Raw genomic sequence first — 24,523 nt, forward strand, 5'->3', positions numbered from 1 at the left:
TGGGATCTTCAGGTGCCCTTACGTCACCCTTAATTCTAAGTATGTATTATGAACATGGCAATGCTCAAACTCCTGCTCTATAAACGATTTCTGACAAAAAGACTCAGCTTCTTCTTCTACTGTACATACATGATAGGTACAAATCAGAATGTATCCATTCACTCTAGTAATGTACACTCACCTAAAGGATTATTAGGAACACCATACTAATACTGTGTTTGACCCCCTTTCACCTGTAGAACTGCCTTAATTCTACGTGGCATTGATTCAACAAGGTGCTGAAAGCATTCTTTAGAAATGTTGGCCCATATTGATAGGATAGCATCTTGCAGTTGATGGATATTTGTGGGATGCACATCCAGGGCACGAAGCTCCCGTTCCACCACATCCCAAAGATGCTCTATTGGGTTGAGATCTGGTGACTGTGGGGGCCATTTCAGTACAGTGAACGCATTGTCATGTTCAAGAAACCAATTTGAAATGATTCGAGCTTTGTGACATGGTGCATTATCCTGCTGGAAGTAGCCATCAGAGGATGGGTACATGGTGGTCATAAAGGGATGGACATGGTCAGAAACAATGCTCAGGTAGGCCGTGGGATTTAAACCATGCCCAATTGGCACTAAGGGGCCTAAAGTGTGCCAAGAAAACATCCCCCACACCATTACACCACCACCACCACCAGCCTGCACAGTGGTAACAAGGCATGATGTATCCATGTTCTCATTCGGTTTACGCCAAATTCTGACTCTACCATCTGAATGTCTCAACAGAAATCGAGACTCATCAGACCAGGCAACATTCTTCCAGTCTTCAACTGTCCAATTTTGGTGAGCTCGTGCAAATTGTAGCCTCTTTTTCCTATTTATAGAGGAGATGGGTGGTCCCGGTGGGGTCTTCTGCTGTTGTAGCCCATCCGCCTCAAGGTTGTGCGTGTTGTGGCTTCACAAATGCTTTGCTGCATACCTCGGTTGTAACAAGTGGTTATTTCAGTCAAAGTTGCTCTTCTATCAGTTTGAATCAGTCGGCCCATTCTCCTCTGACCTCTAGCATCAACAAGGCATTTTCGCTCACAGGACTGCCGCATACTGGATGTTTTTCCCTTTTCACACCATTCTTTGTAAACCCTAGAAATGGTGTGTGATAATCCCAGTAACTGAGCAGATTGTGAAATACTCAGACCGACCCGTCTGCCACCAACAACCATGCCACGCTCAAAATTGCTTAAATCACCTTTCTTTCCCATTCTGACATTCAGTTTGGAGTTCAAGAGATTGTCTTGACCAGGACCACACCCCTAAATGCATTGACACAACTGCCATGTGATTGGTTGATTAGATAATTGCATTAATGAGAAATTGAACAGGTGTTCCTAATAATCCTTTAGGTGAGTGTACAATAATAGGTATGTTTTGGATTATAATCTCTCAAATGTCTCACCAAAGTGAAGCAGGAAGTCCAATATTCAACATTTACCAAGATACCCAGGACATTAGAATATCACTTTTATACCAGCCTCTAGTAGTCAAAGTGAACAATAATATGAAGTATGCTTGCGGCATGCTAGGTGGATGTGTGGATGTTAGCCGGGCTTAATGCCTAACTTGACTTAACTGTCAAGTTGCTTCCATCATAACCCTATCTCAAAACCCTACTCACTTAAGCAAATAGTGCTTGTAACTATGAGTTTAGTCATACATGTATTCAAGGATGAGAACAGTACGGTCGCTACGCTAAGTAAGCCTAAGCCTTTTGAGCTCTTAAAGGGACATGAGGATATATGATAATGACAGGGCATAATAAACCGTGAAGGATTGATAGGAAGACGTGTTGCACTCTAGGTGAAGGACAGTCGCTTATCTAAACAAACGATGTTGTGCCTCTGTGCAAATAAAATGTATCTGCATTTCTGTGGGGAGTTCAGAGTGAGTGAGTGAGTGAGTTTGGACAGAACAAGCCATGTCTTTATGCACCAAGACCATGAATAAATCTCACTCTCCTAAACAGTGGCTGACTTCGTTTTTTTGATTGGTTCAGTCCGATACACAGTTCTTGGCTGAATTTAACAGTACCAAACCGTTTAGTATGGGGACATCTGCTCTGTCTGCACTGTGACCCAAATAAATACATAATTAAAAGCATTTAAAAAAAATATCAGTAGGGCTATAGGCTATGGCTACAGAATGTAGTTTTGTACACCGTTCCCTTTTGATTAAATGTCAAATTAAAATGTCAGGCTAAATAATGTTACATTCAAATAATATTGCCCACATGCATGTGGTAATCTAAAATCCTATTCTTAAATGGGGTATTTCAAATGGTCTTTTCGCAATGAGGGCGCAGCAACGGACACAGACGATACCCAGTTCTGCATAATGGAAACCAGAACTGTATGATCCTCCATCATCGTTTCAATCTTAAGTTCAGATTCCTTCTGACTACCCGAGTTGTAAATAGATAGATGGACAGAGAGAAGTAGATTAGGCATTAAAAGTATGTAACAGCATTTGGCAGCCCTCCTAGCTCCATGGATGTTGCTAGTGCTGCAGACCAGGGTTCCATTCCTCACTGGCTCTATTTTACCTCCTTTCCTCTGATTCATACGGTCAATTAAAGTCTTGCAAAAAACACTAAAAATAACTATTGTTTGAAAAAACAGTGTGTCAACACACTAAACGTTATTATAGCTTGCGCAAGAGCATGCCAACACCACTGAGTCTCCCCTCTGCATTTAATTATAAATATAGTTCACAGTCCTTTATAGCCATGGAAAATAAGTAATTATCCGTGGACATTTCAAGTGTTCAACTTTAATACTGCATCCATTTCAGCAAACAGGAAACACTAGCTCTATATAAAAAAATTCTAAACTGAAGTTTAGAGTAATTTCACAAATGCACCTTGTGTTGCGATTACTTAACAGTTACAGCCCATTGCATTACACCAGAGTGGGACATGAGAAGTTGTCCAGATACAGATATACTTCCTTTTGTCACAAGTGCAAATCCTTTCATAACCTCAGCTTGTTCCTCATTGTCTGCCTAGCCAATAGAAATCTTCCCTCTGGTAGATAACTAACATATGTTATTCCTAAAGTAAACACTTCCTTTGGCCACCATTCACATTTCTCTGCTTACAGTAACTGGATTTAATAAAAGACACACCTCATACATCTGAATATATTCATCAAGGTGTAACTTGGTGTAATTTATTTATCTCTTGCATTTTCCATTGTACACAACGTTTCTGATGCAGTTTAAAGCTTACGTGGCAAAATAAAGCAGCAATTTATGAAATCAAAGAAAAAAGTGACATGTAAAAGGATGTACTAAGAAAATTACCTTAAAAACAATGCATTTATCTCCCACCTTAGCATCATTTTTGTGTTCTCATTGAAACTTAACATAGTCTGAAGATATTGCCTACTGCCCGTTATCTATTCCATTCCAACATAAAAAAAAAGTATATTATATACAGTTTTCTTGACATTTTCTTGACCTCCTTTTCCTTAGATTTGTATTCATGCGCAGAGTTTTTTTTGTTTATGTTTGTTTTTTGCCCCCCCTGGCTCAAATATCAAATATCTTATGTTTTTATTTCTATATATTGTGATGGCAATATACAGAATGAATCTGTAACTCAACAACGTTTTTGATATTAAGCTATACAATCATGTTTTAATGCTTTATAAAAGCTGTTAAATTGGCTAATTCAATTGTCAGATACTGTTGTAAGAGGAATTCTCATTTGGCCCATAGCGCCCAATTAAAATGTTGGTTACACCCCTATTTATAACCACAGCTGAAACCTTTTCAATAGAATTTAGAACCTTGTCTAAAAGATCTAAAAAGAGCAAGGTTCTAAATGAAACGTGGAAAGAATCTTTTCCTACGGTTCCTTATACAGTAAAAACATTTTGCTTATGTTGCAGTATCAACTCTTTGAAAAATCCAACAAAATAAAAATTATTATTCAACAAAGGAATACTTTGTTGAATACTGTTCACTGTTTTTGTTGTCTGCAACCATAACCAATTTGAAAATGGACAAACTTGGACAAACTTGTCCATAAATAATTATTGGAGGGAGACAGTGGTATATTGTTGGATAGAGTGTGGCCCCTAATAATAAAGTTTACAATATTAAGGTTTATTTGAAAATAGTTGAGGTCAATTTGTTTTCATTGCTGTGAAACTGAGAAAGATTACATTGTTATATTCTGCATTGATTGAAGGCAAAATCGAACTCCTCAGTAGAGCAAAATCCTCTGGCTATGTTTGCCTGCTTACGTATTTGAATGTGTCCATTACTGCAAATGTATGTGTGTGTGTGTGTGTGTGTGTGAATGTTCCAGTTTCTGTGACTGTATGTGTGTGTGTGTGTGTGTGTGTGAATGTTCCAGTTTCTGTGACTCTATGTGTGTGTGTGTGTGTGTATGTGTGTGTGTGTGTGTGTGTGTGTGAATGTTCCAGTTTCTGTGACTATGTGTGTGTGTGTGTGTGTGTGTGGGTGTGTGTGAGAATGTTCCAGTTTCTGTGACTGTATGTGTGTGTGTGTGTGTGTGTGTGTGTGTGTGAATGTTCCAGTTTCTGTGACTCTATGTGTGTGTGTGTGTGTGTGTGTGTGTGTGTGTGTGAATGTTCCAGTTTCTGTGACTGTATGTGTGTGTGTGTGTGTGTGTGTGTGTGTGTGAATGTTCCAGTTTCTGTGACTGTATGCGTGTGTGTGTGTGTCTGTGTGTGTGAATGTTCCAGTTTCTGTGACTGTATGTATGTGTGTGTCTGTGTGTGTGTGTGAATGTTCCAGTTTCTGTGACTGTATGTGTGTGTGTGTGTGTGTGTGTGTGAATGTTCCAGTTTCTGTGGCTGTATGTGTGTGTGTGAATGTTCCAGTTTCTGTGACTGTATGTGTGTGTGTGTGTGTGTGTGTGTGTGTGTGTGTGTGTGTGTGTGTGTGTGTGTGTGTGTGAATGTTCCAGTTTCTGTCACTGTATGTGTGTGTATGTGTGTGTGTGTGTGTGTGTGTGTGAATGTTCCAGTTTCTGTGACTGTATGTGTGTTTGTGTGTGTGTGTGTGTGTGTGTGTGAATGTTCCAGTTTCTGTGACTATGTGTGTGTGTGTGTGTGTGTGTGTGTGGGTGTGTGTGAGAATGTTCCAGTTTCTGTGACTGTATGTGTGTGTGCGTGTGTGTGTGTGTGTGTGTGTGAATGTTCCAGTTTCTGTGACTCTATATGTGTGTGTGTGTGTGTGTGTGTGTGTGTGTGTGTGTGTGTGTGTGTGTGTGTGAATGTTCCAGTTTCTGTGACTGTATGTGTGTGTGTGTGTGTGTGTGTGTGTGTGTGAATGTTCCAGTTTCTGTGACTGTATGTGTGTGTGTGTGTCTGTGTGTGTGAATGTTCCAGTTTCTGTCACTGTATGTATGTGTGTGTGTGTGTGTGTGTGTGTGTGTGTGTGTGAATGTTCCAGTTTCTGTGACTGTATGGGTGTGTGTGTGTGTGTGTGAATGTTCCAGTTTCTGTGACTGTATGTGTGTGTGTGTGTGTGTGTGTGTGTGTGTGTGTGTGTGTGTGTGTGTGTGTGTGTGTGAATGTTCCAGTTTCTGTCACTGTATGTGTGTGTATGTGTGTGTGTGTGTGTGTGTGTGTGTGTGAATGTTCCAGTTTCTGTGTCTGTGTGTGTGTGTGTGTGTGTGTGTGCATGTGCTGAAATGAATGCACTGAGGTTTGACAGTGCATGCAAACTGCAGTCTGTGAGGTTTACAGTGGAGTGCAGCGTAAGTGCCAAAGACTTCATAAGCATAAACAGATGAAGGCCGTCCCCTACGTGGTGCAACGCTTCAGCCGGGACAAGACCCCGTTGACCCCCAAAGTAAGCTCTGTGGTCGCCTGCCTGCTATTGCTAATAACTGATCTGCAACTGCTCCATTATGGGTGAATAAGTCAAAATCTGTGGCCCCTGACAATGTAGTAGGTTGCCTTCCTTGCGTAGCTGAATGCAGCGCCATCTGTTAAGAGCTTAACAAATACGAACAGGTGAGATTATCACTTGTAGCCTGTCCCATGGAAATGTTGCTAAATCCCTTTAGAGAGAAGTAAAATGTTGCCCTCCTGACATGCGGTCTAGCCTATAACACAGCATGTACTCACAAAAAATCAGTGGGGAACCGTCAGGTCTTCTATGCCCTCAGAGAGGGCCTAAGGATAGATACAATCTGTATATATTTGTATACAGCTCCGGACAAAATTAAGATAAAACATTTCACCCCTGATAAAAATGTATGTGATGATGTGTTGCTCTTGCTTTCCTGGCTTAATAACAGACACAACCTTGTTTTCTCATATTGAAGCAGATATTAGTCAGAAGTAGCCTGCTAACCAACAACAAGTAACATATGGCCTTGAGAAAAATAGAATCACATATAGGAAGACGTCTAGCTAGCATTGAGTGAGTGGTATGGACTAGAGCCAAGCTTGTGTGTCTGTCTGGGGAATTGAAAGGGGAGGGGGAGTATCTCTAATCCAATTTTAAAAGCAGACTCAACCAACACCGCACCAGTCCCTTTACAGACAGCCAAACCTAACCAACAGGCCAGAGTTTTTTAGGACAAACATCGCTTCACACTATTTGTGCTGGCAGGGCATCTAAGCATTTTGATCACTGATAATTTTCCTAACAAATGTGGCCAGGCCAGCCACACACGTGCCCTTCATCCGCAAAAACTTTAAACAACCGCCTTCCCGTGAATACAACCGTAGAGAGTCTGGGTCATGAGTCAATCCGTGTTTCACTAACTACTGAGCCTGCCACGCACTGTGTGGGGGCCTTGCATCATTGGTGTGTCTCTGCTATCGCTCCCTCTCTGCCACGTTCATTTCTCACACCAAGCAGCAAGCACAGGGTCGGGCACTGGGGACCAGACAATGAAATTGAAAAGAGAGAGGCACATTTTTCACCTCAGGCCACAAAAAAACACATTATATCCTGCTGCTGGTGTTTCCCACCAAATCACACTACTCTGCAGCTCCCCTAACAGAGCTGTGCTTGCACAACCATCAAATGAATGAAATTTAAAACGCTGGTTTTGCCTGTCTTACTTGCCGTATAAAATGTTTAACATATTTGGTTGACTGGACACAACACCCCCCCCACATTTTTTTTCTCTGACTGTGGGGTTGTCTTGAATATAAGTGTCCTTGTTACACAGCCTGTGAAAAGTATGACACACGTCAGTGGGTTTTCTTCAGGTTTTAAGTTTCAAGGTTTAACGGCTCAATGTGTGTGTTTGTTTGGGTCAGTGAGTGCATGCATTTATATATCAGTGTAGGTGGCCAGTGGTCTGGCCGGCGGTAGGTAAATAAAGCCCAGGTGAGACAAGTCCTTGATGAGACAGCGTGTCATGTCCTGAATGGTCTCGCATAGACGGCTTGTACGCGTGGAAGTGCAATCCCTGGACTGCGTCTTCAGCGCCCGCTGGAGGGCCCTTGCAGCCATGCGTTGGAGCAGTTCCCATACAAGTCTATGATTCAGGGATTGGATTGACAGGACCCAGGATGGGATGCCGCATTTATTTAGTCGCTTTAGGGAGTAGTCTTAGTTGTGCCACTTGTGACAACACTGGTGGCATTGATGGACCATGACGAGAAGATAAAAGTGCTGACTTTCTTTACAGCAGCCTCATTGATGTTGACTGGGGCATTCTCTTCACTGCGCCCTGAAGTCGACAATCATTGGCTTTGTTTTGCTGACGTTCAAGGAGATGTTTTAGTCCTGGTACCCCAATGTCAGTTAGCTTACCTCCTTCCAGTAGGCTGACTCCTCGTTGTGGGTAATCAGGCCTACAAGCATGGTATTGATTGGACAGTTTATGGAGTTGGTTTAGTATGGAACAGTGTAGTTATGGGTCAACATGGAGCAGAGCAGAACATTCAGGGCACACCCCAGTGATGCCACAGTGTGAAGAGTACATGAGGAGCAGGTATTATAGCCAAGATTCACAGCATAAGGTATGTCTGTCAAAAAGACCAGCATTCCAGTGTACAGGGTGGTGTCCAGACCTAGTACTCTGAGCTTGGTGATGAGTTTTGCGCAAACAATAACCTGAAGTTGTTGAACTAGTTTTTAGGTATGTTGTGGCTGGGTAATGATTGAAGGAAATAGACAAGTATTTCTTAACCACTTCAACACGTGTTAGCTTGTTGTTAAAGTGTTAGCTTGGTGTTAAAGTGTTAGTTTGTTGTTAAAGTGTTAGCTTGGTGTTAAAGTGTTAGCTTTGTGTTAAAGTGTTAGCTTGGTGTTAAAGTGTTAGCTTGGTGTTAAAGTGTTAGCTTGGTGTTAAAGTGTTGGCTTGTTGTTAAAGTGTTAGCTTGGTGTTAAAGTGTTAGCTTGGTGTTAAAGTGTTAGCTTGGTGTTAAAGTGTTAGCTTGGTGTTCTTGGGCACCGGGATGGTGGTTAGGGTTAGGAACCACACCCACATGGGAACAACACTTTGACAAGGACAGGTTGAAAATACCTGCAAAGAAACCCATCAGCTGGTTGATACAAACTCAATGGGGCAGTTTCACGGACACTGATCAACCATTGTCCTGGACTGAAAAAAATCAAGTTCAATAGAGATTTCCATTTGTCAAATTCAGGTATTTGTTATTCTTCCATTTTAATGGATTTTAGGCTGTTGTATTTACTTGAATGCGTTGCATGCCACAGAGGGGCGGGTTGGTAAAGTGAACGATGCACTTCGGGCTTTCACCAGGATCTGTGTTTCTCAGTTCATTAAAAATACATTTGGAGGAAATATTTGAATGAGTTATGTGGGATCAACGTCATGCACACATTTCCCGAGGAAGCCTGTGATTGATGTTGCATATCTCTCAATGTTGGTGGTGTTTCCGCGTGAGTGAACCTCTGAACGTGTTCTACGTTGTATCATCAAAGCAGTCTTTGACAGAGTGTGGCAGAGAGACACACAGACACTGGGAGATGGAGTGGGAGAGACATAGAGACACTGGGAGACGACATGGGAGAGACATAGAGACACTGGGAGATGGAGTGGGAGAGACACACAGACACTGGGAGATGGAGTGGGAGAGACATAGAGACACTGGGAGATGGAGTGGGAGAGACACAGAGACACTGGGAGATGGAGTAGGAGAGACATAGAGACACTGGGAGAGGGAGTTGGACAGACACAGAGACACTAGGAGATGGAGTAGGAGAGACATAGACACAGATTCACTTGGAGATGGGTGGGGGAGACATAAAGACACTGGGAGATGGAGTAGGAGAGATACAGAGTCACTGGGAGATGACGTGGGAGAGACACACTCACTAGGAGATGGAGTTGGACAGACACAGAGACACTAGGAGATGGAGTTGGACAGACACAGAGACACTAGGAGATGGAGTTGGACAGACACAGAGACACTAGGAGATGGAGTTGGACAGACACAGAGACACTAGGAGATGGAGTTGGACAGACACAGAGACACTAGGAGATGGAGTTGGACAGACACAGAGACACTAGGAGATGGAGTTGGACAGACACAGAGACACTAGGAGATGGAGTTGGACAGACACAGAGACACTAGGAGATGGAGTTGGACAGACACAGAGACACTAGGAGATGGAGTTGGACAGACACAGAGACACTAGGAGATGGAGTTGGACAGACACAGAGACACTAGGAGATGGAGTAGGAGAGACATAGACACAGATTCACTTGGAGATGGGTGGGGGAGACATAAAGACCCAGGGAAATAATGTGGTTATGGCCGAGACACACAGAGAGACCGGAAAGGTTAACTGGAAAGTGGTGGATACTGGAGCCCATACCACTTGTCTTTATATTTGTGGTTATACTTGTTGTTTGGCTGGGGGGATAATAAATCACAATTAATAAAAGTGATTTCCTCCAACATTTTTTACTGTACTAAAGAAAAGTATTTGGGTAAATAAGTAGCTTTATATATCAGAATACTGTAATGGTGCACAGTTAAGTCTAAAATAAATACATAGCATGGCTGCAAATTGGCCATTGAAATGCTGTACAAATTACGTTGGGCTTGGTGTACTGCTGTTACATTTCTAGCCAGATGTACTGGTTTGGATGCCGTTCCTGATCAGGCTACATGAAAAGTTATTTTTATTATTCTTTCCAAAAATGTACACAAAAGACAATCAAAATTGCTTGCAGCGAGCATCAACTGAAATGAATGCCTAAGATGCACCATGAAAATATAATAAATTGAGTCCTCGCGATCAGAGGACCATCCAGTGACATTTACTGACACCTATAATTTGATGTTTTACAATGTCAGTACACATGCATTACAAAGCAATTACATATAATATCCTGTATCTGGATACATTCTCAAGTGTCAATTTATTGTAAAGCTAGAACAATTCTACTGGGACGCACAGTTCTAGTGATATTTCAAAACCCAACTTAATTGAAAACGGTTATTTTGACAGGTTATTGTGTTTCCGGGAAAAAAATATTTTAAATCCTCTGCCATTCCATTGCATTTCAACAGAAAATCGCCATGAAATAAAGGGAGAAAATGTTACAGCTATTAATACTGTGTTATTTGGAGAGCTTGGCGTACGTCCTTGAGTTCTGCCAGGCTTCTTTCACTTTCTTTTCCTTTCCACTTTAACCCTCTGTTATCCTGCGCCAATTATCTGTTATTCTGCACCTCTTTCTTTCTTTTTCTGTCTTTCTCCTTTTTCATGAAAATGTCATTCCTTGTCTCTTTCCTTACAGTCTCTCGCTATCTTTATCACTCTCTTTCTTTTGCACACACTTGCATGAGCATTCCTGCACGCATACAGACCCACATAAAAGACCTGTGTAGAAATATGTTATCTGTGACAGTTGAATGTGAAACATGCAGAACTCAGCTTGAGAAGTAGAGGAGTGATAAAGTGAGTATAAATGCTGTGGGACTCCACAAATTCACATGTAACATGAGCTGGACATAAACTGGAATATGACAGTTAACTATTACAGTCTTCACAAGAATGGCTGGAGCCCCAGACAAAGTGACCTAGTAATTTAAATGGAACTTAAAATGTAGTGATTTATATATTTTAACAGTTTGGGTAGATTGATGAATTGGGCAGGACACAGGGCAGGACACTTGAACACATCATGCTACAGTTGCCCAAAAGCAGGTTTATGATCTACCTCTTCCTTAATGCTTATAAGTAAACAGTTAAATGGACGAAGAAAAAACACAAGGGTTTCTACCAGAAACCCACGTTGAGCTCCAGTACTCTGCAAAAGCCTTAGGCAACTGAAAGTCGCGTTAAGCCATTTATTTTGGTAGCTGCAAAGAATTTTGTTAAGTGCTGGTAGAAGAGCTGGAAAGATTATTGATATCTATCAATAATGAGAAGCCACCTGATAGTGATTTATTGTATGGGAAACTACTGAGGATGGTAGCAAACCATACTGACACTACTATTTGCTAATTCTTTTTTTTTATCTTAGCCTTGAAAGTAATGTGTCCACAAACCTTGGCTCCAACAGCTGATCAATCAGCTTGCTGCCAGTTATAAGCAAACTGTAGGAAATACAATTATTTCACTAGATACAATGCTATTTTTCCTTGAACAACTTGACAAGTGGTTACCAGCATGCTTATTGGGAAGGGAAATCGACTTGCATAGCGTTTACACAAATGACGGATGATTGGTTAAACGATATTGATCAATAGAAGATTGCAAGAGCAGTACCATTAGACGTTCATACTGCCTCTGATGTCATTCATCATGGATTGCTATTGAGGAAACACGTATTATGGCTTTACTCAACCTGCCTTAGCATGGCTGGAAAGCTATCTATCTAATAGAATGCAGAACATTTTCTTTAAAGGAAGCTTTGCAAATATATGATGTACATAAATAAGGTGGAATTCTACAGGGTTCTTCCCATGAACCGCTGTTCTTTTCAATTTTGAATTGCCTGTGTGTCTATGTATGCAGATTATTCACTTTACATGTCTGCACCCACTGCAAAGGGAATTACTGCAACCCTCAACAAAGGGTTGTAGAAAGTACTTGAAACTGTCTATTTACTTAAACTGAAGTCACGGGAAACACCTTATTGTAATTGCACACAAGTGGACTCCCAACTAATTACATGACTAAAGACAGTTGGTTCCACCACGGCTTATTCAGATGTGTCATACTGTAGCAAATGGGGAGAAAACTTCAGCAATCATTCATTTCCTTTTTTGTATTTGTAATTAATGTAGAATAATTAGATAACATTTTTCACTTTTACATTAGGGAATATTTTTGTGTTTATCAGTAGCAAAAAAACCTGATTAAATACATTTTGATTTCATGTTTTAATAAAATAATATGTGTTCAGAGGGTTGAACCATTTTGAAAGCCACTGAATATATGACTAAGGGCAATGTATGAGACCTCAGTAGAATTGGGTAATGAACAATTTTGCTGTTGAGCAAGAAGAGGAAGCTAAGCTTTTGGCATGACCTTAGATTGTAAACGTTCATGGTCAAGACAGTGATTCGCTGGTTGTCAAAAAGATTTTTGCCGGACCGTGTAAGCGGAGCCTGCTAAGAAGAGTGAATGTCTTTTACTGACTGACTGACTGAGTGCCTGACTGACTGACTACCCCTTGTTTAATCGCGTAGTGGTTAGAGAAGCGGACTTGTGAACTATAGGTCCCGAGTTTGTATCTCCTCGCAGGCGAAGCGAAGTACGCATTGTGAATTATTCCGTATTGGCGAAAACTTCGCTGGCTGAAACTGTATACAGTTATATTGCGACTGTTTCGGGCATGGAATAGTTCATCTTCAGTCTCGCTAGAAATTGCTCAATTCTTATGATTATTCCTATGAAGTTAGTAGATACTAGTAAGCCTATTACTGGCTAATAAGCTATTAAAACGGCCAGTGGCAAAAGCAATACAGTTCATAGACGCTATTTGTGGTGGAGGTAAACTTAATAAGAAATGTTAGTCAGTTTTACACAATCCTCAATGGAGTCTAGTGACTGTTGAAACGTGTAATGCCGTCGCGTAGTGGTTAAAGACAGTGCCTCTCATGTGGAAGACATAAGTTCTAATCTATTGAGAACAATGACATTTATTAATTATTTCTGGTAGATTCCACGATTCTCTCGTCTTTTCACTTGTATAATTATATAAATGTTGTTCACGAATGAAAGAAAAAAATACGTTCTCTTATGACTATTCCAGTAAGTTAGTAGAGACCGGTAAAGCTTATTACTGGCTATAATACGCTGTTCAAACAGCCAGTGGCAAACGCAATACATAGCAAGAAACGTTAATCAGTATCAACGACATTCACGAATGGCAAATTAACTATTAAAACAGTCAGTGGCAAAAGAGGATTTGTTCAGGATAGAGAAATGAGGCTATACTGACACCCAGCAACTGTCCAGCTCTGTGGTGTAGTGGTTCACGACAAAGCCTTTCATGCGGTTGACCTGGGTTTAAATCTTGAGGTGGCAAAGTTTTCTATTGCGGGCCGGCTGAACTAGGCTTGCCCGTTTTCTTGTTTAACAAGAAACCAGTCTTGCAGACTTTTATTAAAACTGGATTATTGCCCAATGGTTTGGTTGGTGCCACAAACAGACGTAGTAAAGCTTCAGGTGGTTCAGGCCTGGGCGGCTCGGCTGAACCTACGATGCTTGCTGAGAGCCAATACAAGTAACGTGTATAACATGCTCCTGGTTTAAAGCACTTTTTTGATTTTGTGAGAAACATGTATTGAAAATCCCCAGTTGTGCATCCAGTCAACCGACACCTCAGACACACACATACCATACCAGACATGTGATCAGAGGTCACCACACATTGGCCAGAACTACCTGAACCATATTAGTTCACTGCCATCACATGACTGCGTACATGAAACAAGAAATAATGACATCAACACCATGAAGCAACATGACATTGTCATCAGCTAATAGGGATTCTGGTAAAATCCAAAAATCCTCCAAGAAGCCATTCAGTACCCTGTACTTTATTCACCTTACAGCCTCAGGTAGCTTTGAATGTCCCTGAGGTGTCTGTCATTTAACATTACCCCCCCGGGTAATGTTAAATGTTGTCTAATGCAAATCTACAAAAACATTCCAAAATGCTAACAACATGAACCCCGGCAAATCATACAGTGCTGTAATAATGATATGTTTGGGAATTTGCATCATCCATTTGAATACTGTTGAGTCAGAATTAAACAAACGTTTGAATCCTGCTTGCGAGTTGACACTGTGGTCACGCTGTGGGCGGTCCAATTGACCAGAAGCATGCTGGTTTGGAGGATAGTACAGAATTTGGTCGCCATGCCTTGTCGCGCTGTAGCGATTCGTTATGGCAGCTTGGGCCGTGTAAGCCCAATTGCGGTAGAAGCCAGTGTTCCTGTGTGCCAGTGTAAACCTGATTGAGTGAGCAGCATGATAAGAGCAGATGGCCTCGGACGTGCTTCGGAAGACACATAGTACATCTCGATATGTCTCAAGCACTGTATGTTGGGAGTTGATTGCGATGAAGCTGGGCCTTAATAAAAAAGAAAAGATTATTCAACAATCAAGGCCTTTAAACACTTGATGGGAACTTTTGATCAAGTTGCGTTGTAGATAAGATAAAAACCTTCACGTGATCACGCATGTAGAAAAGTATTTGAGGAAAAAAAAATATCCCTGATTTAAGTGCTGTTTTCCATTCCTCTCTCTACTAACCATGGGTATAATTGGATATAAAACATTTGTGAGGACCCATAGCTCTCTTACGCACCCCCCCACCCCCCACACACATTGCCTCCCTAGACCAGTAGAAACAATAAAACACCATTAAACCACATGAGGAATTATTGATTAGTGTGGACAAGCAGAGGGAGTCAATAGTCTATTATGCATAACATTTTCTATAAAGGGGTATGTTGAATGTGTTGTGACGGTTGTTATGAATGATACTGCAACACTCATCAAAGTGTTATGACTGGTTATGATGTATACCCACTTCATAAACTGTCACTGTATTATGTATGCCATGGTTCCCAGAGAGTGCATCGCAAATGACAGCCTTAACCCTTTACAAACACCACTGTTTTGGGAACAAAACCTAAATAAACAACTTCAACCATTTCCTCACCACCACCAACACCTCTGTGACATGCCATGTGTCACTAACCTGCTCTAGTCATCCCTAATAGTCATTCATGTGATGGATTGGGGAACAAAAATGCAATGACCGAGGTTGAAATAGTGGCTGCGGTTGTGCGACATTTCCAATACTGTGACGAAAAAGCTCTTGTCTTTAACACATGAAGAGACGACCATGGCAGGTGTCAGAACGAAGCCCCCCCAATCAATCCCAGGACTAACCATACTCTTTGGCCTGGTAGTGCAATCCGTGGCTCGTATCACCGGTGTCGGGCAGGAGACACAAATTCAGCAGTGAATAACAACCCACTCCTGGCGTTCAACGCTGGCATGACTGAGGTGTCTGCATCCGAAGACAGACGGAGGCCTATAAGGTTCCCTTCCCACCCCTGTCTTCTGATCCCACTCATCCAATGAATAACCGTTTCCAGTTTGTCTGTGGAAATGCACAGGATTAACAGCCACTGTCAGAGCGGGGGGGGGCGGTGACGGAATGGGTGAGAGGGGGCATGGCAACCCTCAGTGTCGGTGGGACGGTGGGGTGTTGGGACGGTGAAATATGGCAGCATTGAAGGACGCGGCATAAACCCAGAGCCACTCTAACTTTTTTTTTATTTGGATTGGCACGCCAGATGCCGGAGCGCTCATATTTTATCCGCCCTAGTTTTTCTGAGGAGCTGAGTGGCTCTCAATCACGTTTGGCAGCGGGGTTTTATAACACTGAGAAAGGATGAAATGCTCGCCGGCTGGGGTGGTGACCAAAGGCCTGCGAGAATGCGAGCGCGATGTGTGTGTGTTAGAGACAGGAAGATGGTGTGTTTGCGTGCATATAAAGAGAGGATGTGTGTGTGTGTGTGTGTGTGTCTCGGTAGGTGGCTGAAATTGAAAAATATGCAACAGAGTTTATGAAAAGTTCCACATTTACGATTGTAATATCAATTAATTATGTATGAGGAACTCGGTGTCCATATTTATCTGTACAGCAGCAGATTTTTTGTAGGGCAGCAAGGTAGTCTTGCAATCAAGAGGGTTGGTCAATGAAAAGCAATATGTGCTTGAATAAAGATGATAACAGACAGCTTTGGATGATATTGGTGGTCTCCTAGGTTTCAATGATAGTGTACTAGGTTTCGTTATTTCTGAGATAACTCTTTGGTCAACAACTTAACAGGCAATCAATCCATAAATGAGTTTTATATTCTGTATTGTTGTTTTTGACTCATACGCATTGTGGATTTTCTGTCTCTTTGTGTCTGTCCACAGAACATTTGCTGGCTTGAAAACTTGGCTTGAAAAATCTGAAAATGTAATTCACCTTACATACACAATACCAATGTTTTTATAAAAAGTTTAATTATACGAAACAACCCCAAAACCCTACACCACCCCAGAGTGATTCTCTCCAACAAAGCAGTACTCCATTGAAAGCTAACATAAAGTAAACACTGTACAACATAGAAAAATAGCCACTCACAGGCATTACAGTGGCAAATAGCAGGTTTTGATCAAAAGTAGGTGGTTCTGAGAATCAATGTCTCTGAAAACCAGTGTCCCAAATGGCAGCGTGTTCCCTTCACGCACGACCTATAACAAGCAATTGGGTGTCATTCAGGACACATCTCTAACATTCTGGAGAGTAAAACAAACGTCCTCTGCTTCTGTATTGTCATCTCTTTGAAGTGGTAACTCAGCAGTCAGGAGTTTTCCACAGACCACCAACTATCAAGCATTTGGTCTGTTTGTGTGTGTCCTTGTTTTCCTACAATTGTGAAGACCAAACCCAAACAAGACTGTTAAAAAAAGGGAAATGTAACTTGTAAATGTGCCATGAAGCAGACATCTATTTCCAGCTCTTGAGTTAGTGTAATGGCTCTTGAGTTAGTGTATTTTAATTTCTTACTGCTATAAAACCCTGGGTTGCAAGGAGCAATTTCAACTTCCTGTTCTTAGTAAAGATACAGTGAGTTTAAGTTACTCTGGTCAGGAGAATGTGGGGGACCATGTGGGAGATGTTTGTCTGTTGAATCAGTGAAGGTTGTGAGCCCAATGGTGGAGAAATGTAAATTAAGCGCTAAGAGTGAACAAATCAATATAATCAAATACAATAGATTGATTAAATAATGAACAAAATACTCCCACCAAGAGATTCAGCCCTACATATAGAAAAGGGTCATATACAGGAAATAAATGCATTTAGTTAAGAGAAAAAAACAAAGAGATACACAGAATGGAATAAAACAAATACAAATTAATGTAAAGTTTAAGGTTAGGGAAAACAGGACTTTAGGTTTCGAGTAAAACCCTGAGTGTGTGTCTATTTCTGATCTGTTTGTGCATTTCTGAAAAATACAGTCCTTGGGAATGATACAATTATGCCCTGTTGACAGACTCCAAAGACCCAGGATGCCTGTTTTTTCTGCAAACATAAATCCGGCCCTCTTTCCACTACCCATCACCCCCATCACGTCATTTTCCATATCACTGTGGCTGGAGCCGTCTTGACCGATTGAAAGGCCTGATTTACACCCTGGGGACCTGTGTGCTGCAAGAATTTAATTAAAAGAGAGGACATAAATAGAGAATACATTAAGGGCCTCACCTTTCAGTTGTAATCCTTATACAACGCAGATTTAGGTCCACATGGGAAATGCATGGACTGAGCATTTGTGCGATGTTGGTTAATTGTGTATCAGCGGTAAATAAAATAGAAATGCAAAGGTCAAAGAGAGATAAAAATAAAAGACACATGCAGAGAGAGACAAGATGGGTCAGAGAAAGGGAGCTAGAGGGTCATATTGGATCAATAAAATACTCTGTAGTTTAAAATGATTGGATGCAATAGATGAGTAAAGAAATTCTAGATTTCAATGGTTTCATATACAAACACTAAATGCCTAAGCGACTTCTATGATTGGATGCCAGGCGGCACATGAGAAGAATCTGTCCTTCTAAGGGCAGCTAAACATTAAGCATTTTCCCTCATTAGTCAGTCCTCCTAGAGCTTTAAGCCTTGATCAAAACAAATATTCAAATTGGCTATCTGGACCCGTTTAAGGTCAGCAGGTATTTTAAACAGCCTTTGGGCATTTAGTTGGCGAGTGCTAGGAAGAACCACGTTCTGCATTACAGAATCTGCATTGCCTTTATTTGCTAAGAACCTTTATCTGGAAAAGGAAACGTTTTGGGCCTGCGAGTGACCAGGGTGGGAGGGGTCCACGGTGACCTTTAATGCAGGCTTCTTTGCCATGGAGTCATGTACTGTAGATCCTTGATACAAGGCAGGTGGCAGACAGTGGCCCTTTCTTAGGGACCCTGCAATGCGCTGGCGGACAGACGCAGACCCTACGCTGATGGGTGAGGTTAGGACGGACCCTCTGACAGACGGGGAGAGACGCATCAGGATTAAGACATAAGTAGTCTGCATAACATGTAGCAGGAAAGTGAATGGGAGAGAGCAAAAGAGATGTAGAGAGAGAGTAGCCCACGGAACCTACCACATTTGGTGGTCAAATGTTTCATACTAAGGTAATTTGGACAAGAGGGTACCACTTGAGACCAAAGGGAGAAATGACACGGGTAACATTACATTGATGTGTATGCACACATTTATGTCAGTTCCCACGGAACATTGATACATCAGTCCTCAGGAACCAGTCTCAGTTATGTACTGTACAACATTACATCGAGAAGAAATTATAGACCGGAACTGCTCTTGCTTTCTCTGGTGCCATCTTTCTCTATTCCTTCCCCTTTCCTTGTCAACCTCCTGTAGGTCGCCCCAGTCATTTTTGTAATGGGATACTCCAAATCTCTCATATCTGACCTCATCCCTAACAATTCAGATGTGACCTTTCTCTTCCCACTGACTTGGCCTACCTTCAGACATGAAAATGAGAACCTCAGAAAGGATGTTTTATCTGTCACAATGGGACTAAAGCACTCTGTGTGTGTGTGTTTGTACCAGTGTTATAATTAAAGATTATTATGTTGGGTGGATGACTTATTACTATTATAAACTGGTTTCCAATGCAATTACAGCAGTAAAAAAATATGTGATAGCATATATGTGGTATACAGTCTGATATACCAGGGCTATCAGCCAATCAACATTCAGGATTCGAACTACCCTGTGCGTAATCAAAAATGGTGTGCTTACAGTTGCCATCCCCATAAAATCGGTACAAAATCCAAAATGCTTGTTTCTTGCATTTCATTGAAATGTGTTTAATTGTTTCTATATTTGGATATTCCCACTTTTGGTGCAATATTTTGGAACCAAGCAACATTGGAGCAGGTTAAAAGTAGGGCACTTCAACGGGATCACAGTGCCATTTTGTAAGCACTCCATTTCCCTTCGGACGTCTAAATGTGCAGCAGTGGTAAGGAGTGAAAACAGGCACTCTTGTTGCTGCAACTTGGGCATCTTCTGTTCACCTCTCCTTCTACTTAAAAGGAAGTACTTAGTATTTATGCAAGGTGTATAAAAAGCCCATAAAATAAAAGCAGAACCGGGGAGTAGGGAGGGAGCAGTGTAGACTGGGCCAGGCAGCCGCCATGCCCCAAAGCCCATTGTAACTCCTCACCCTCACTGATAACTCTGAGACAGCGCGAGAGAATCGCTAACAATGGTAGGCAAGGTATGCAGGATTTTGACTTAACCGACCTGGAATACCAGGAGCTGTATTCACAAAATATTTCATCTTACCACTACGACTCCCAAACAGCACTAAAAGTTTACTCTTAAAACCTATTCACAAAGCTGCTAAGACCAACTTTTACTGAGGAACTACACCGGGTGTTTGAGCTATGGCCATAAAGTCGGCTTTGTTTCTTTGTAGTTGGCGAACATCATGAGGAAACTGAATGATTTGTCGCACAATATGGGGTCTGGAGAGGGCATTTATTGTTTGATTTAATATGCTAGTGACAGATGACTGAGATATAAGCACGTCATCTGCGCTGAATAGCTGCATTTTCCCTGTGGCCAAGTAACGTAGTTCTCACAACCTTGATGTCCCACGTTACTGGGTTGTTTCTGTTTGTTGGTGAAGTGACAGCATCCCTGACTAGCTCTATATGTGGATAACACCCTCGCGATTAAGGCAATACCTTGTTAAAAGCTCAGTATCATTAAATGTTTCTTAAACGTCGACCTGATTACGAGGCGGAGTGTCGACAGCAGCCCTTTTAAGATTATTTGTGATTTGGTCTTAGTGTCTTAGGAGTCCTCTTGACAAGGCTACTCCTAACTTTTCACAGATTTAGGAGCTGGTTTTAGCTCTAGAACGCTTTGTGAAATACTTTTAGAAAAAAGATTTCAGAGTCCTTATTTCTTTTTAAGAGTTACTCTTAAATCAGCATGTTAGCCTTAAGATGTTTTGTGAACAAGGCCCCAGGTATTTTGAATTTAGTAAACCACAGAACTAATTAATTTGCTTAGTTGGTCTGTCTGTAGTAGTGATTAATTTAACTCAACACACCTGTTGAGTTGATGTATATCCCATGGCTTTCCAGTAGGGGGTTGGCTACCCTTGTATTGTTCTAACACAAAATATACACTCTGTGGAAAGTTTATTAGGGAAACAAAAATGATAGTGATTCACATGACTTGGTATATAAAGCCAGGCAGACAGGCATCAAGGAATGTAGTTACTGTTTGAGTGAATTTTAGAATGGACAAAACAACTGACCTTGAGCATAATTTAATTGTTGTGACACGCAACGTCGGTCTTCAGAAACGTCTGTCGTCCTTTTGCCATGATGGGCTTTTTACGCGTAACTGTGTCTAGAGTTTATAGCAAATGTTGAAACACACCACCAACTGCGGTGCCAAGTGGTAACACGTCTTACTCGTTTAAATGGTGCCATTTGAAGCGTTTTGCCATGTCAATCTCCTTGACCAGATGGTTTTAACCCCAACCCTAAAAATAACCCTAAAAATCCTGATCCTAAATCTATACCTAACCTTAACTTCTGACCTTTCTCATTACCCAAGAATAGCCATTTAAAATGACAATGTCCTCACTGATTTACCATCAATGGTAAACCACACACGCATACAAACACAAAAACACGGACACAATGCAACAAAGTGCTCTCTCTCCCCTCACACATTCTTCTGAGGACATTTAATTTTCCCGCATTTACAGGGTATGTAACACAACCATCTGTTGCTGTGTGTCATCCTGTTTAGTGACCTTTTGAGAAACTAGGAATGTCAACAGTGTTCAGGACTACACCATTATTGTCTGTTTTCATCACTTGACCAAAGTTGATAAAATTGATAAAAGGGAGCAAGCAAAATAGTTCTAAAACTACACTGTGGCCTCCATGTGACCATTTGTTACACTACCTCATTCACAAACATTTCGAAAGTACAATAAACCATCAATTTCAAGTGTTCATGAGAAAGAAAAAAATTACATTCTGAATTAACTAGAATTTGCAAAACCTTAACACTAGTTTGAAAAACTCTCCCCCTTAGCTACCCTTAGAAGGCCTTTGACTTTGTGAACTAAAAACTGATGTTCACATCACCATTCCAGGACTCAGCCTTCCAGTATACTTCAGACAGCCTCATGGGAATTGCTGTATTACTGTATTTTCCCTTTACTTTTTCTTCTTCAATCCTTCTTTCACTTTCAATTTTCAAAGGAGCTGAAAATTCACCATTGATCACCTCATCTTCTCTGACTGCATCAAAACACTTATGTTGTTCTTTCAAGGCGACCAGAGGCATATTGCGTTAATGTTGTTTGAGTAAACATATGTCACTAAAAAGACAAGGGTTGGGGCCTTTAGATGGCATGGACACCCGCGGGGGGCTCTGTCAGAACTCCCCATACCGTGTGATATAAAAGAAAGCATAGATCCATCAGTTTGCTGAGAGCTAAGTAAACTGGTGTTGATTCTTGATGAGATACTGAACTATACACATTTCTTTCTTTTTTTTTATCTCACTACAATGGCTTTAATTCATCCAAAAACATCATAAGAATAAAACTCCCTATCCATCTGGCTCTAAGCTTGGCCGCATATGTTCCACACAATACATACCCCGTGCTTTCTAACCATCCAACTTGATATGCTGCTGTCCAGCACAGCTCACAAGCTGTGAATTTAATAGGCCGGCCACTGAACAATCCAATAATATCAGGACTCCTCCAATGTTCCCCTAAAACATTGTACCATCTACCCCGGATGATCCCAAACCGCATACTCCTTGGGATGAGGGCCCACAGGGCTGGGGTCAAGATGCTGTGAATAGGGTGCCATTTGGAACACAAGTTCATTTCTTATTGATGGAACTTTGAGTCGCAAAACACAGCAATGACTAAAGGCCTGTCATCCTGTACGACGCGTCGTCTGGGACAAAAGTAGTTTGTACTGAAGAAGGGGACAGTGGGAGAGATGAAGGGTGAAAGGGAAACAGGAAGAGCAAAAGAGGGAGAGAGAGAGAGAGAGAGAGAGAGAGAGAGAGAGAGAGAGAGTTGGACATGGACAGGGCAACACTTCACTGAAGCCTTCCATCATCCACCTCACAGAAGGCTGTCACCAGGCAGGACAGAACACAGCGTAAAGACATTTGTAACCCTCTATTACCGGCTTGTGACAAATGGCTGTCAGTAAGAAGCAGCGAGTGATTAGCGCCAGCAGCATAAGAAGACAGTAGTTACATCCCAAATGGCATCCTACAACCCCCACACATTCCAAGGCAGTGCTTTATAAAGTCCGTAGTGGGTCATTTTGGATGCAACCAGTGAGTTTAACAAGAGGACGAGGAGAGGAAGAGTTCTTGGCCCATCGTGGGAGAGGACAGGGTTGTAAGCGATGTCAAATGGCCAAAGGGGTATGTTGAGAAGGGCTAAAACCTCACTGGATAAGTTAAACGTTGTATTTTGTATCTTAGAGAAATAGGGTTTTCTTTAACAGCGAGACTAACGTCAGGGTTAAATCCTGTTTCCTTAAGAAAAGCAGTTATGTCAATGACTTGCATAATATTTTACTGTCTCAAATAGAGCTTTTTAGAACTTTTTTTGATACAACTTTTCGGCCCAAAGCATTAGCAATGTTTTTTTTCACTCCCTCCCCTTAATGCACTTTGGTTTTTCCCTCAAGACCCACAATATTCCCATCGTCCATATTGATTTGCCTACACCAGATGCCTTTTGGGGACACAAGCAATTGTTAAGAATTCAACAGCGGTTGCTTTCTAATGGAAATGGAGGGCAAAGCGTGTATAATCCATACACACGCTTTGAATGATTTATTAACACTTATTTGGGTATGGAACCAATTTGTTTCATTACATGCCTTTGTTTATTTATTGAGCAGTGGGGACTATGTTAAAAATTAATAGGCAAATAATTGCCAACAAAGCAAGACTTCATGCTGCAATGCTCTATGAAATATTGCTTTAAAAAGTGATCCAGAATGACCTCCTGTATGAGAAATGCTCCAAGCAGCATCAACCGTTATTAAAATGATCTTACATAGCTAATGGAGGATATTACACATACCGCCGATTTAATTAAACAAATTTGATGTTTTCTATTCACACAGAAAAGGAGGAATTTAATTACAAACGGCAATACTGTCCAACTGTGAACAAGAGGTTGCTGGCTTTGTTGGCTGCTTGGCTGGTTGAATTTTTGTTGTTTGGTTGTCATCTAGCTTCCTCCTTAAAGGCATAGTTCACCCAAATTAATTTCTTACTCTGTAAGCTGTTTACAGGCCAGGTTTGACACAAATCCATGCTCTGGTTTAGTGTCCCCGGCACGTTTTGCAACTTCTAACGTTTTTAGCATATGTGACAACTCCAATCAAAAGTCCAAATCATCCAAGAGTATCTAAAATTGATGGAAAACAGCTTTCTTTTATTCTCTCTTTGTAATTATATTCACAGTGTTGTTTGTCACAGCACAAAGTAGTTGTTTTATTTACCTGTTGATTCACAAAGGACAAACTAACATCACCAGCAGGGACTTGTCTTTCCCCTTGGCGGAGCAACCTCTCCTCAGACAGGAACCTTCCTCTCCCTTTCTATCTCTCCCTGCCTCATCCCCTCCTCTCCAATTAGTAAGGGACCCAGTGAAGGTTTGAAGGGAAGAAAGATAGAGAATATACTGCCCTGCTCCATCCACAACAGTCCTGAGCCCTAATCCCTCTCTCCATTCCTACCTCTCAACATCAACCGAATTCCAATCAATTATTTTAGTGTGAATGACCTTTAAGTATTTATGAAAGAGCTGGCTGGCGGTCCTCTAAAGAGTGTTTCGGATCAAATGTATTGTATATATATAGGATGCATCCCTAGAAGCACGATGTTCCCCCGATTTAGTGGACTACTTTTGACCAGGGATCATATG

The sequence above is a fragment of the Esox lucius genome, chromosome 5 (assembly GCF_011004845.1).
Source record: "Esox lucius isolate fEsoLuc1 chromosome 5, fEsoLuc1.pri, whole genome shotgun sequence".
Taxonomy (NCBI): Eukaryota; Metazoa; Chordata; class Actinopteri; order Esociformes; family Esocidae; genus Esox; species Esox lucius.